Source organism: Hemitrygon akajei, chromosome 13 (assembly GCF_048418815.1).
Source record: "Hemitrygon akajei chromosome 13, sHemAka1.3, whole genome shotgun sequence".
NCBI classification, from domain to species: domain Eukaryota; kingdom Metazoa; phylum Chordata; class Chondrichthyes; order Myliobatiformes; family Dasyatidae; genus Hemitrygon; species Hemitrygon akajei.
The window spans coordinates 18,201,631-18,216,580 of record NC_133136.1 but is presented as its reverse complement, the minus strand read 5'-3'; positions in this window follow the sequence as shown (position 1 = coordinate 18,216,580).

Below are 14,950 nucleotides of genomic sequence, written 5' to 3'. Positions count from 1 at the left end.
ACCTCTCCAGCGTCATTTTCCTGCAGTCCAATATCCACTCTTCGCCTGACTTTTACTCTTAATATATCTGAAACACCTTCTGGTATCCTTTTTGATATTATTGGCCAAGTTACCTTCATATTTCATCTTTTCCCTCCTTATTGTTATTTTTTTAGTTGCCTTCTGATGGTTTTTAAAAACTTGCGATTCCTCTAACTTCCGACAAATTTTGCTCTATTATATGCCTTCTCTTTTGCTTTTATGTTGTTTTTTACTTCCCTCGTCAGCTGTGGTTGCATTATCCTGCCTTTAGAATACTTCTTCTTTGGGATTTATCTATCCTGCACCTTTTGAATTGCTCCCAGCAACTCTAGCAAGTGCTGTTCTACCATCATCCCTGCTAGTGTCCCCTTCCAATCAACTTTGGCCCGCTCATTTCTCATGCCTCTATAATTCCCTTTACTCCACTGTAGTGCTGATATATCTGACTTTAGGTTCTCCCTCTCAAGCTCAGGGTAAAGTGTTTAATATTATCATCACTGCCTTCTAAGGGTTCCTTTAGCTTAAGCTCCCCAATCAAATCCGGTTCATTACACAACATCCAATCCAGAATAGCCTTTCCTCTAGTGGGCTCAACCATAAGCTACTCTAAAAAGCCATATTGTAGGCAATCTACAAATTCTCTCACATGGGTCCATGACCAATCTGATTTTCCCAATCTATCTGCATATTAAAATTATCCATTATTAATGGCTGATGGATGGCAGTAGTGTAAAACCTTATTCCTTCTGACTAAATCTCCAATAAAAATTAAATGCAAATACAGTTATATTTATACATATATAGTATGTATTATATAATTCATAGTAATACGATACATTTATCACTTGGACATATAATCGTTTATGTCCCATGTCGTATGACATGGGCAATCATGGTCTTTCCATGACCATGATTGTTTTTGGCAAATTTTTCTCCAGAAGTGGCTTGCCATTGCCTTCTTCTGGGCAGTGACTTTACAAGACGGGTGACCCCAGCCATTATCAATACTCTTCAGAGATTGTCAGTGGTCACATAACCAGAATCAAAATCAGCTTTAATATCACCAGCATATGACGTGAAATTTGTTGTCGTTGCAGTGCATTGTGTTGTAATACATAATAATAGTAAAATACTGTGAATTATAGTAAGTATATATATTAAATACTTAAATAAGTAGAGCAAAAATAAAAATAAAATAATAATGAGGTCATGTTCATGGGTTCAATGCCCATTCAGAAATCAGATGGCAGAGGGGAAGGTGTTTCTAAATCATTGACTAAGTGTCTTCAGGACTCTGTACCTCCTCCCTGTTGGTAGCAATGAGAACAAGGCATGTCCTGGGTGAAGATCCTTACTGATGGATACTACCTTTTTGAGGCACCACTCCTTGAAGATGTCCTGGATACTATGGAGGCTAGTACCCATGATGCAACTGACTAAGTTCATAACTTTCTATGGCTTATTTCAATCCTGCAGCACCCCCACCCCCCACCCCCTCAATACCAGCTGGTGATGCAGCCAGTTAGAATGCTCTCCACGGTACATCTGTAGAAATTTGCAAGTGTCTTTGGTGACATACAAAACCTCCACTAATTCCTAATGAAATATATCCTCTGTCTTGCCTTCTTTATAGCTGCATCAATATGTAGGGCCCAGGATAGATCCTCAGAGATACTAAACCCCAGGAACTTGAAATTGCTCACTCTTTCCACTTCTGATCTCTCTATGAGGACTGGTGTATGTGTTCCCTTGTCTTACCCTTTCTGAAGTCCGCAATCAGTTACTTGGTCTTATTATAACCATATAACAATTACAGCACAGAAACAGGCCATCTTAGCCCTTCTAGTCTGTGCTGAACACTTACTCTCACCTAGTCCCACCGACTTACACTCAGCCCATAACCCTCCATTCCTTTCCTGTCCATATACCTATCGAATTTTACTTTAAAAGACAATAACGAAACTGCCTCTACCACTCCTACTGGAAACTCGTTCCACACAGCTAGCACTGAGTAAAGAAATTTCCCCTCATGTTACCCCTAAACTTTTGACCCCAACTCTCAACTCATGTCCTCTTGTTTGAATCTCCCCTACTCTCAATGGAAAAAGCCTATGAACGTTAACTCTATCTATACCCCTCATAATTTTAAATGCCTCTATCAAGTCCCCCCTCAACCTTCTACACTCCAAAGAATAAAGGCCTAACTTGTTCAATCTTTTTCTGTAACTTAGGTGCTGAAACCTAGGTAACATTCTAGTAAATCTTCTCTGTACTCTCTCTATTTTGTTGACATCTTTCCAATAATTTGGTGACCAGAACTGTACACAATACTCCAAATTTGGCCTTACCAATGCCTTGTACAATTTTAACGTTACATCCCAACTCCTATATTGATGTTGAGTGCAAGATTGTTGCTGCAACATCACTCAATGAGCTGATCTATCCTATTGTATAACCTCTTGTCACCACCTGAAATTCTGCCAACAATAGTTGTGTCATTAGCAAATTTATAGATGGCAATTGATCTATGCCTAGCCACACAATATATAACCATATAACATATAACAATCACAGCACGGAAACAGGCCATTCTGGCCCTCCTAGTCCATGCCGAACTCTTAATCTCACCTAGTCCCACCTACCCGCACTCAGCCCATAACCCTCCACTCCTTTCCTGTCCATATACCTATCCAATTTTACCTTAAATGACACAACTGAACTGGCCTCTACTACTTCTACAGGAAGCTCATTCCACACAGCTATCACTCTCTGAGTAAAGAAATACCCCCTCGTGTTTCCCTTAAACTTTTGCCCCCTAACTCTCAAATCATGTCCTCTCGTTTGAATCTCCCCTACTCTCAATGGAAACAGTCTATTCACGTCAACTCTATCTATCCCTCTCAACATTTTAAATACCTCGATCAAATCCCCCCTCAACCTTCTACGCTCCAATGAATAGAGACCTAACTTGTTCAACCTTTCTCTGTAACTTAAGTGCTGAAACCCAGGTAACATCCTAGTAAATCGTCTCTGCACTCCCTCTAATTTATTGATATCTTTCCTATAATTCGGTGACCAGAACTGTACACAATCATGAGAGTAGAGAGAGTAGAGCAGTTGGCTAAGCACACATCCCTGAGGTGTGCCAGTGTTAGGTGTCAGTGAGGAGGAGATGTTATTTCTGATCTGACAGATTGTGGTCTTTCAGTTAGGAAGTCAAGGATCCAGTTGCAGAGGGAGGTACAGAGGCCCAAGTTTTGAAGCTTTACAATTAAAACTGCAGGAGTGATTGTGTTAAACACTGAGCTGTAGTCAATAAACAGCATCTTGACATAAATATTTGTACTGTCCAGGTCATCCAAGGCATTGTGATCTGCACCAGCTGCTCATACAACCATCCACCACCAACTTCCATGGCTTCACCTGACCCTGATCAAGGGGGCTAAGCAGGTGCTACACCTACAGGCTAGTGGAGAGAGGGAGTGCCGTACATCTCCTTTGGTAGAGATGTATCTCCAATCCGACACTTGGATATATAAGTAATGCATTGTATAATTTGCACTACTTCATTACGCATACATCATATAGGAAGGATATGGAAGTTTTAGAGAGGATGCAGATCTGATCTAACAAGAATGCTATCTTACGAAGAAAGGCTGAGCAAGCTGGGGCTTTTCTCTTTGGAGCGAAGGAGACTGAGAGGTAACCGCTAGAGGTATACAAAATGATAAGAGGAATAGCTAGAATGGACTTTTTCCAGGGCAGAAATGGCTAATATGAAATGGCCCATTGAGATGTTTCCAAGGATCAGCATCTCAATCTGTCAGAAACTACTGTAACTTAGGAGACTTTTGCACTTTTTGAATGATCAACGATATGGGCATCAAATGGCAAAAGAAGAATGCTGCGCATTAGATGATTGTTCCACTAATGTGGAAGAGATAAGCAAACCTCCCACTGGATATAAAGAATAAATTCAGCAGCTTCTGTGTGGCTGTATAATGCTTGTTAGGAAACATTCCACATATTTGGCCTGCTTCTTCCTGGAAGACCTGGGACCAAAATCACTGATTTCTTGGGTCATTAAGTTTAAACAAATTAGTGAAGGATCAGAGAGGAAAGGACTTGGCCTGGTTGTGTATTTGAAGAGCTTCAATCTGCAAGGCTACAGCCTTGTTGCTGGAAGATGACAAGAAGTTGAGTAAACACAAGAGATTCTGCAGATGCTGGAAGTATAGAGCACCACACGCAAATTGCCGGAGGAACTTCCCAGGACTCATAATTACACATGTGCTGGGCCCAGAGCAGGTCCTCCAAACTAATAACATCTAGGAATTTAAAGTTGCTAATCCTCTCCACCTCTGATGAAGAATGGCTCATGGACCTCTGCTTTTCTTCTCCTAATTTCTATAATCAGCTCCTTGGTCTAACTGACATTGGGCGTGGTTATAACACCAATCTGCCAGATTTTCAATTTCCCTCCTACGTGCTGATTCATCACCACCTTCGATTTGGCCTACAACAGTGGTGTCATCAGCAAACTTGAATATGGCATTGGAGCTGTACTTAGCCTCACAATCATAACAGTAAAGTAGATAGAGCAGGGGCTAGGCACAGAGCCTTATGGTGCACCTGTGCTGATGGAGGTTGTTGGGAGAATATGTTGCTGCCAATCTGAACTGACTGGAGTCTGCAAGTGAGGAAAGTGGAGGATCTAATTGTACAAGGCCAATATCTTGAAGTTTATTGATCAGTTTTGAGGGGATGACGGTATTGAATACCCAGCTGTAGTCAATAAAGAGCATCCTGATGTATGCACCTTGCTGTCCAGATGTACCAGGGTTGAATGAAGAGTCAATGAGATGACATCACTGTGGACCTGTTGCTCTGGTAGGCAAATTGGAGTGGATGTAAGTCACTTCTCAGCCAGGAGTTGATATGTTTAATCAATGTCCTCTCAAATCACTTCATCACTGTGATAGTCATTCAGGCAGGTCACTACACTCTTCATAGGCACTGGTGTGATGGAAGTGTGCCTGAAGCAAATGGGTACGACAACTGTTCAAAGCAAGGGGTTAAAAATCTCAGGGAACACACAGCCAATTGATCAGCACAGGTACTTGGCCAGGTATCTCATTTGGGCCGAAGGCTTTTCACAGGTTCACCCTCTTGAAGGTTGCTCACAGAGACTGGAATCTCAGGATCATTGGGGAGGTGGGAGTTTGTGATGGTCAAAGCAAGCATAGAAGGCATTGAGCTTATCTGGAAGACAAACCCTGCTGTCTCTATGTCGCTTGATTTAACTTTATAAGAGATTATAACATTCAAGTCCTGCCACAACAGTCAAGCATCCTTTGTTGATTCGTTTAGCCTAGAATTGCCACTTCACCTGTGAGATGGCTTTCCAAAGATCGGACCTGAATCTCTTGTAACTTCCTGGTCACAAGACTTGAATGCTTCTGATCTGGCTCTCAACAGATTTCTGATCATATGGTTCATCCAGGGCTACGGACGAAGATCCTGAATGATTTTGTGAGAACACACTCATCTAAAGCTGTTTTAATAAGGTCCGTTACAACCATGGTGTATTCATTCAGATCCACCAATGAATGCTTGAACACGACCCAGTCCACTGACTTGAAACAATCCCATAGCCACTTCTCTGCCTCCCACAACTACCTCTTTGTTGTCTTAATTCCTGGAGTTCAGTTCTTTAGCTTCTGCTTATATGTAGGTAGGAGAAGGACCGCCATGTGATTAGATAGTCCAAAATGCAGTCCAGTAGGCATTCCTTATCTTGTTATAACAGTGGTCTAGTCTGTTGGACCTCTCGTGCAACAGGCTATATGCTGATGGGAATTGAGCAGAGTTTTCTTCAAACAAGCCTGGTTGAATTCCCTGACTATCATTTGAGATGCGTCGAAATGGAATGTTTCTTGTTTGAAGATGGCATCATGCGGTATCGTGTCCGCTTAAAGGTGCCAATCCTGCCTGTCGGCCAAGTCCTTCGGATGGTCATGAAATCTGTAGAACATTAAGTTGATTTAAAAGTGCATTTCAATGATAAACACGGACACAACAGAAAATCAATATTTCTGTTAAGTATTAAAATGTTTTCGACTTTTAGCAGGAAAATTGCCAAAAATAGATCAAAGTATATTAAATAATAAATATGTGATATATTACAACATAATTTGATACCTTCAAGCAAAGAAAAATAAGAATTAGGATGGGAAATTGCATCCAGGTAAGGTGCAGAATTAGAAATTGATGGGGTTAAAAGTTGCACTATAATTTATTATCCTTTTACCTAGCAGTAAGGCTGATCAACATCTCCATCCACTAACCGACCCCTTCACACCCCCTACCCACCAGTATTTTATCAGCTGCTGTCAGAGTCACCTATATACAGACACTCCTGTATCTATCATCACTTTATGGACGTGCAATTAGTCTATGTATGTATATAAACTATCTTACTTATTTATATTTAATGTGTTTTTTTAATTATTGTGTCTGTTATCTTTTTATTTCTTTGTGCTGCATCAGGTCCAGAAAAACAATTTATTTTGTTCTCCTTTACAAATGTGTATTGGAAATGACATCGAACAATATTGAATGTCTTTTGAATCGAAGTAAATTATAAGTTTCATTCATATATTCTGCTGTTTACATAATTTATTTAATAGAATATGACTTAATGTTAAAAACAATTAAGGATATCTCCCAACCATTGACAGGAGATAGTGAAAGGCTGCAATGGAATTTAGCTGCATAGAATAAGAGATCTTCTTTATGTAACAGCATAAAATACAGAGGACTAATGTGACCACGGTATATAATTATATTCAACTTGGAAACAAAAAAAATGAAAATGACAATTTTCTTAGAAATATGTTTGCTTGCTTCAAATTTTACTATGGAAATAATTTTCTGTTCATTTTAATATTAGATTTTGTTTGGGCTTCTGAACCAGTACTTTTACATGCCAAGATTTATTCTTCACATAAATGTCTTCAGAAGTATCTTTAATATATATGGCTATCAAATGTCAATTACTTATATGTAACTCTCCCCATGACAGTGAGCAGACCAGACACCAGCAATCAAGAATCTCTGACAATTGCATCAAATAGGATATATTGAACATACTGTATCGTTCAAATTTCCTGCTTGTTTGGAACCAATTGCTTATCACTTGTGGTGCGTAAATGGCCGCAGGCAGAATTGCTAAGATCCAGAACTCTGTAACCCAACAGGGAACAACTATTTGTGAAGAACTGGTTATATGACTGTGTCAAATCATTTTAGCTTGTTTCTGCTTCATTTTATATACTCATAAATATTTAAGTGGCAACAAAATGAGGGATTGACTGAGGAGGTCCAGTCCCCTCATGGAAGCAGGCAAATTCCCTGTAGTCTTTCCTTTATGATGTTACAGTGCTCACATTCTAAATCAAGGGGTAGGAAAAATTACATTCCCCAACATTATGGACAGCATGAGCTTCAGGATGTAGATCATTTCAACTCCCCTTCCCATTCCCACACTATCTGATCTTCTCCAACAGTATATTCCATTTGGGTGGCCTGCAGACCAATGGGATAAATGTAGAAATTTCCAGACTCAGGTAACTTACGTTCTTTTACCACCCCAACAAGTCCCAGTCCCTCTCTCTCTCTCTGTTCGTCCCACTGTTCTTGGACTCCTGATCAGACCTCATAGATCAAAAGACCACAAGATAAAGGAGCAGACTTAGGCCATTCTGCTCATCGAGTCTATTCTATCATTCCATCATGGCTAATTTATTATCTCTCTCAACCTCATTCACCTGCATTCTCCCCATAACCTTTGATGCCCCTACTAATCAAAAACCTATCAACTTCCACTTCAAATATACCCGATGACTTGACCTCTACAGTAGTCTGAGGTAATGAATTCCACAGATTCACTACCCTCTGGCTAAAGAAATTTCTCCTCATCTCTGTTTTAAAGGGACATTGATCTATTCTGAGTCTGTGCCCTCTAGTCCAAGACTCCCACACTATAAGAAACATCCTCTCCAAATCCAATATATCCAGGCCTTTCAATATTCAATAGGTTTCAATGAGATTCCCCCCCCCCCCCCCCCCACCACCTTGTTCTTCAAAATCTGGCGAGTACAGACTCAGAGCCGGCAAACACTCCTGATGCATTAACTGTTTCATTCCCAGGATCATTCTCATGAACCTCCTCTGGATGCTCTTCAATTCTAGCACATTCTTTCTTAGATAAGAGGCTGAAAACTGCTCACAATACTCCAAGTGCAGTCTGGCCAATGCCTTATCAAGCCTCAGCATTACATCCTTGCTCTTATGTTCTAGTGCTCTTGAAAATGAATGCCAACACTACATTTGCCTTCCTCACCAATGACTCAACTTGCAAGTTAACCTTTAGGGAATTCTGCATGAGGCCTCCAAGGTCCCTTTGCACATCTATTTTTTCATTTATTCCCGGTTTAAAAAATAGGTTATGGCTTTAGAGTGGGAAGATAAAGGATTGGGAAATTTTTTAAAACCTGCAGAGAGCAATTTAAAAAATCATTAGAAAGGAAAAGATGAAATATGAAAGCCGGCGAGCAAATAATATCAAAGTGGATAGTAAAAGTTTTTCAAGTATGTTAAAAAAAAAAGAAAAATAAGAGTGAATATTGGACCATTAGAAAATGAGGCAGGAACAATAATGGGGAACAAGGAGATGGCTGATGAACTAAATGAGTATTTTGCGCCAGTCTTCACTATGGAAGACACCAAGAGTATGCCTGATGTACTGTGTGAAGGAAGAGAAGTGGGTGCAGTCTCTGTTACAAGAGAGAAGGTGCTCAAATGGCTGAAAGACCTAAAGGTACATAAGTCACCCGGACCAGAGGAACTGCACCTTCGGGTTCTGAAAGAATTAGTGTTAGAGATTGTGGTGGCATTGTGATATTTCAAAAATCATTGGACGCTGGTATTGTGCCAGAGGACTGAAAAATTGCAAACATTACTCCACTCTTTAAGAAAGGAGGAGGCATCAGAAAGGAAATTATCGACCAACTAGCCTGACCTCAGTGGTTGGGAAGGTGTTGGAGTCAATTGTTAAGGATGAGGTGATGGTGTACTTGGTGACACAGGACAAGATAGTACAAAGTCAGCATGGTTTCCTTTAGGGAAAATTCTGCCTGATGAACCTGTTGGAATTCTTTGAGGAGATTACAAGTAACATAGATAAAGGGGATAGAATGGATGTTGTATATTTGGACTTCCAGAGGGCATTTGACAAGGTGCCACACATGAGGCTGCTTACCATTTTAAGAGCCTATGGTATTATAGGAAAGTTTCTAAGATGCTGATTGGAAGAAGGCAGTGAGTGGGAATAAAAGGATCCTTTTCTATTTGGGTGCCAGTGACTAGTGGTGTTTGCAGGGGTCAGTGCTGGGACCACTTCTTTTTATGCTGTATATAAATATTTTAGATGATGTAATAGATGGTTTGTTGCCAAGTTTGCAGCTGATACGAAGATTGGTGGAGGGGCAGGTATTGTTGAGGAAACAGGTAGGATGCAAACAGATTTGGACAGATTAGCAGAATGGGCAAGAAAGTGACAAATGAAATACAATGTTGGAAAATGCATGGTCATACACTTTGCTAGTAGAAATAAATATGCAGACCATTTTCTAAACAGGGAAAAAATCCAAGAATTTGAGATACAGAGGTACTTGGGAGTCCTTGTACAGAAACATCCTGAAGGTAAACTTGCAGGCTGAATCGGCGATGAGGAAGGCAAATGCCATGTTAGCATTCATTTCAAGAGGTCTAGAATACAAGAGCTAGGATGTGATGCTGAGGCTTTTTAAGGCAATGGTGAGGCTTCACCTTGAATATTGTGAACAGTTTTGGGCCCCTCATCTTAGAAAAGATATGCTGGCATTGGAGAGGGTCCAGAGGAGGTTCACAAGGATGATTCCAGGAATGAAAGGGTTATCATACAAGGAATGTTTGATGGCTCTGGGTCTGTACTTGCTGGAATTCAGAAGGATGATGGGGGATCTGATTGAAACCTTTTGAATGGTGAAAGGCCTAGACAGAGTAGATGTGGAAAGGATGTTTCCCATGGTGGGAGAGTCTAGGACAAGAGGACACAGCCTCAGGAAGAAAGGGCACCTTTTCAAAACAGAGATGTGGAGAAATTTCCTTAGCCAAAGGGTGGTGAATTTGTGGAATTTGTTGCCACATGCAGCTATGGAGGGCAGGTCGTTGGATATATTTAAGGCAAAGATTGATGGGTTTTTGATTGGACATGGCATCAAAGGTTACGAGGAGAAGGCCAGGAACTGGGGTTGAGGAGGACATAGAAAAAAAGGATCAGCCATGATTGAATGGCGGAGCAGAATTGATGGGCCAGATGGCCTAATTCTGCTCCTATGTCTTATGGTCTTTATTCCTTCTACTGAAGTCTATAACCATACTTCCCTACATTCTATTCCATCTGCCGTTTCTTTGACCATTTTCCTAATCTGTCCAAGACATTCTGAAAGGCCCCTGCTTCCTCAACGTGACCAGCCCCTCCACCGTAAACTTTGCCACAAAGCCATCAATTCCATCATCCAAATCATTGACATATGATGTGAAAGGAAGCAGTGCTAACACCAACCAATCCATCTTGTACGATAAGATAGATTCTTGAACTCACAAATTACATCAGTATAAACTCACACTTTACTGCACTTCCTCTGTAGCATTTACCTTATTACTGTTATTGTTTTACTTTATTCTTGCTCAAAGCTTGTCAGGGCCTCAAAGGTGGTGCGGGGGAGATTTACAGAACAATACTAAGGATGAGCAAGCTCAGTTATATGCAGGGAACTGGAAAACATAGGTGTAGCAGTTACTTGAAAACAAACCAAGAGTACGTCCGACCATTACAACATCAGCAAAGATGAATAATCTTATAGCGATAATAGTGAACTAAACTAACGAAATAACAAAGTAAGAGTAATTAGTGTACAAATTAGCATAATTAAGCAATGCTTGTAAATAAATGGTCAACAAAAAATATCACCCCCGACTCACTCCCTCTGAACTAACTAACCAAGGCAAAACATGAATACATAACTATCACAAGCAAGAGAAAATCTGCAGATACTGGAAATCCAAAGCAACACACATAAAATGCTGAACGAACTCAGTAGGCCAGGCAGCAACTATAGAAAAGAGTAAACAGTTGATGTTTCAGGCCAAAACCCTTCAGCAGGACCATAACTGTACTCATTTGCTTCCACCACGCCCCAAATCATGTGACAAATTACCACAACCCATTTTGCAGTCGGCCCTCCTTATCCACGAGGGATTGGTTCCGGGACCCCTCGCGGATACCAAAAAACACAGATGCTCAAGTCCCTTATTCAACCTGTCTCAATGCGGTGGATCTTAGGACCCAGCGGAACCCCAGACCTTATTTAACCTCTCTCAATGTGGCGGACATTAGGACCCAGAGGCGGAGCTCTGAATCTGCAGTGTTTCTGTTCACGAAAATAATCACGATCACGACTGAAAATAAAGTGGAAATAATAAAGCGATCGGAAAGAGGTGGAACGCCATCGGTCATTGGAAAAGCGTTAGGCTACAGTCGGTCAATGATCGGAACAATTTTAAAGGATAAAGTGAGAAAGGCCGTGCCCCAATGAAAGCTACAATTATTACTACACAACGCAGTGGTTTAATTATTGGGTTTTGGGTTTTTGATCCTCCACATCAACCAGGCACGGATGGAGAGTGCGCTCGGAAGCGATCTGTCACTAGATCGAACTTGGGAACTTCTGTTCCCGAGCCCAGTGCTGAAACATACATTCTTAAGTGTTTTATATGCATAGAAAGGTAAAATATATACTATATACTAAGACAAACGTTTGACTAACTGACGCTAAATATACAGGATGTACCTGTTCCAACTTACTTAGTAAGAAAACTTCCGATTTCTTTCGATCCTGATCCACGGTAACCTACGCACATCCTCACGTATACTTTAAATCATCTCTAGATTACTTATAATACCTAATACAATGTAAATGCTATGTAAAATAGTTGTTATACTGCATTGTTTATGGAATAATGACAAGAAAAAAAAGTCTGTACATGCTCGAACAACGAGTGCGGGAAGAGCACTTCCGGGTTTTCTCGATTCGCGGTTGGTTGAATTCGCGCATGCGGAATCCACGGATAAGGAGGGCCGACTGTAAACGCACAACCCAAAATACAATACAGGCACAAAATAGATACATGGCTCCTACAATGGGAGAACAGAAAAAGGGGAGCAGAGGTTTGCCCTACGGCCCTCAAGTCTGACCTGTCTTTCAAATGATCATGGCTATTCTGCTCCTCTGTTAGTTCCTATTCTTGACCAAACACTGAGTAAAAACTTTATCTCTCGCGGACAAAGGCAAGAGCTGAGGCTCCTCCAGAACTACTCTCTGGATCCCTCTACTCACCTCTTCTACGGTTACACCAACCTGCCCTTAACCTTTCAACACATTTGAGGGATGTGACTGCTTTCAGGTCAAGAAGGCACCGAGCTGAGAGGTCTATTGATGTCATGGCTCAGACTTCATAGCTTCTTTATAGATTCATAGGGATGGTTTTGTGGACAGCGCATTGAGTTAGGATTCAGGTTTGGGTTTAGGGGCAGTGATGAGAGAGAATGAAAAGTCAGGGGCAGCATCCTCTGTTTGGATTCTAGGTTGGAAAGGTTAGCAATGTAGAGGTTGGGTAGACAGGTATCATGGCACATAGCAATGCCCATTCCTACATTGCACTTAAGAGACGGTAACTGTTCAGTTTGAAGCAGAAAAGGCAAAGGAAAACTTTATAGAAGTATTCAAATTGATAAGGTGTATTGATACACGAAGCAGGTAGAAAAAAATACTCCAGTAAACGGGTCCAATTCTTGATTAGGTTTAAAATCACCACAAAAATGAGGATTTAAAAAAATCTTTAAGTAAAATCTTATTAAGATCTGTAGGTATAATGGAACCAGACTCCTTAATAACTTTTAAAGGGCCACTAAACACGTGCCTTAAGAGACCAATGTGCAGGGTAATGAGGAAAATGCTGAGGAGTCAGACAAATTAATTAACTCTTTCAATAGCGTCAAAACCAGCAAGAGTGGAAAAGCTTCCATCTATACTCTAGGCTTCTGTGAAACATTTAGTTAATACTGAAATAATTCATGCAGTAAATTATATGGACACAAAAACTTGTAAAACTTTTGTTGTGAATGTAAACTCTGCAATTTCAGATACTATTTTATAGTATTTCCACAGTAATTTTATCATCATAAACAAGTGATGCTGAAATGGAGCTTGAACTATATTTTGCATTCACTAAAATTCATGAGTTAGAAATGTGTTAAAAATGTCATTATCAGTCATCGCATATCATCAATCTATATACATAGAGGTTTATTTTATCTATCCATCAAAGCCCTCCAATATCTTAACAGCTGAAAGAAGACACAAGAAAGCCAGCCAGGCATTGGGGATTGGCAGTGACAAGGAAGAGGCACATATGTGAGCTCCTGATGAAGGGTCTTAGCTCGAAACATTGACTGTACTCATAGAATCTGCCTAGCCAGCTGAGATCTTCTAACATTTTGTGTGTTTGCTTGGATTTCCAGCATCTGCAGATCTTGTGAGCTGTGAGTTCTTCCACAATGGCCTCAGGTCTGTTCATCAAATGAAATTTGGAGCACACTGCTTCCTGGCTCCCCTCCAGGCCTTAACTTGTGATCTTTCATGTTGTTACTGGTAGTTCATTCCATCTACATACCAACCTCTCAGGTCCCTATTAAATCTTTCCCCTCTCATCTTAAATCTATGCCCTCTAGTTCTTGACCCTTTTCCTTGGGAAAATAACTGTGTATTCGCTTTAGCTATGGGTCTCAAAATTTTACACATCTCTACAAGGTCAATTTTATATAATTTATATTCTGTGTGTTGCCTGTGAAGCTGCTGTAAGCTTTTCATTGTACCTGTACTGCACCATACTTCATAATTAGGTATAATAATAAACTCAACATGTCACCTCCGAGTCTCCTATATCCCAAGAAATAACATACCAGCCCATCCAATCTCCTGATAACTCAGTCCCAAAAGTCCCTACAACATTCTCATAAATCTTCTTTGCACTCTTTCCAGCTTAACGATGCAATTTGAGAAGGATAAGGGCAGCTCGGAGGTGTCAGTGTTGCAGATGAACAGGGGAAACTATGGAGCCATAAGGGAGGAGCTGGCCAAAGTTGACTGGACGGATAGCCTAGCAGAAAAGACAGTGGAACAGCAATGGCAGGTATTCTTGGGAATAATGCACAAGGTGCAAAATCAGTTCATCCCCCAGAGAAGGAAGGATTCAAAGGGGGGAAAGGGGCCTCAGTGGTTGACAAAGGAAGTCAGAGACGGCATAGTATTAAAAAAAAGGAAATATGACAGAGCTAAGGTGAGTGGGAGGACAGATGATTGGGAAGTTTTTAAGGAACAACAGAACTTAACTAAAAAGACAATACGGGGAGAAAAAATGAGGTACGAACGCAAGCTAGCCAGGAATATAAAGGAAGATAGCAAAAGCTTTTTTAGGTATGTGAAGAGAAAGAAGATAGTTAAGAACAATGTTGGGCCCTTGAAGAATGAATTGGGTGAAATTGTTAAGGGAAACAGAGAAATGGCAGAAGAATTTAATGAGTACTTTAGATCTGTTTTCACTAAGGAAGACACAAGCAATCTCCCATATGTATGGATGGGCCAAGGACATAGGGTAACAGAGGAAATGAAACAGATTGACATTCGGAAGGAAACGGTGATGAGAAGACTGATGGGACTGAAAGCTGACAAATCCCCAGGTCCAGATGGTCTGCACCCTAGGG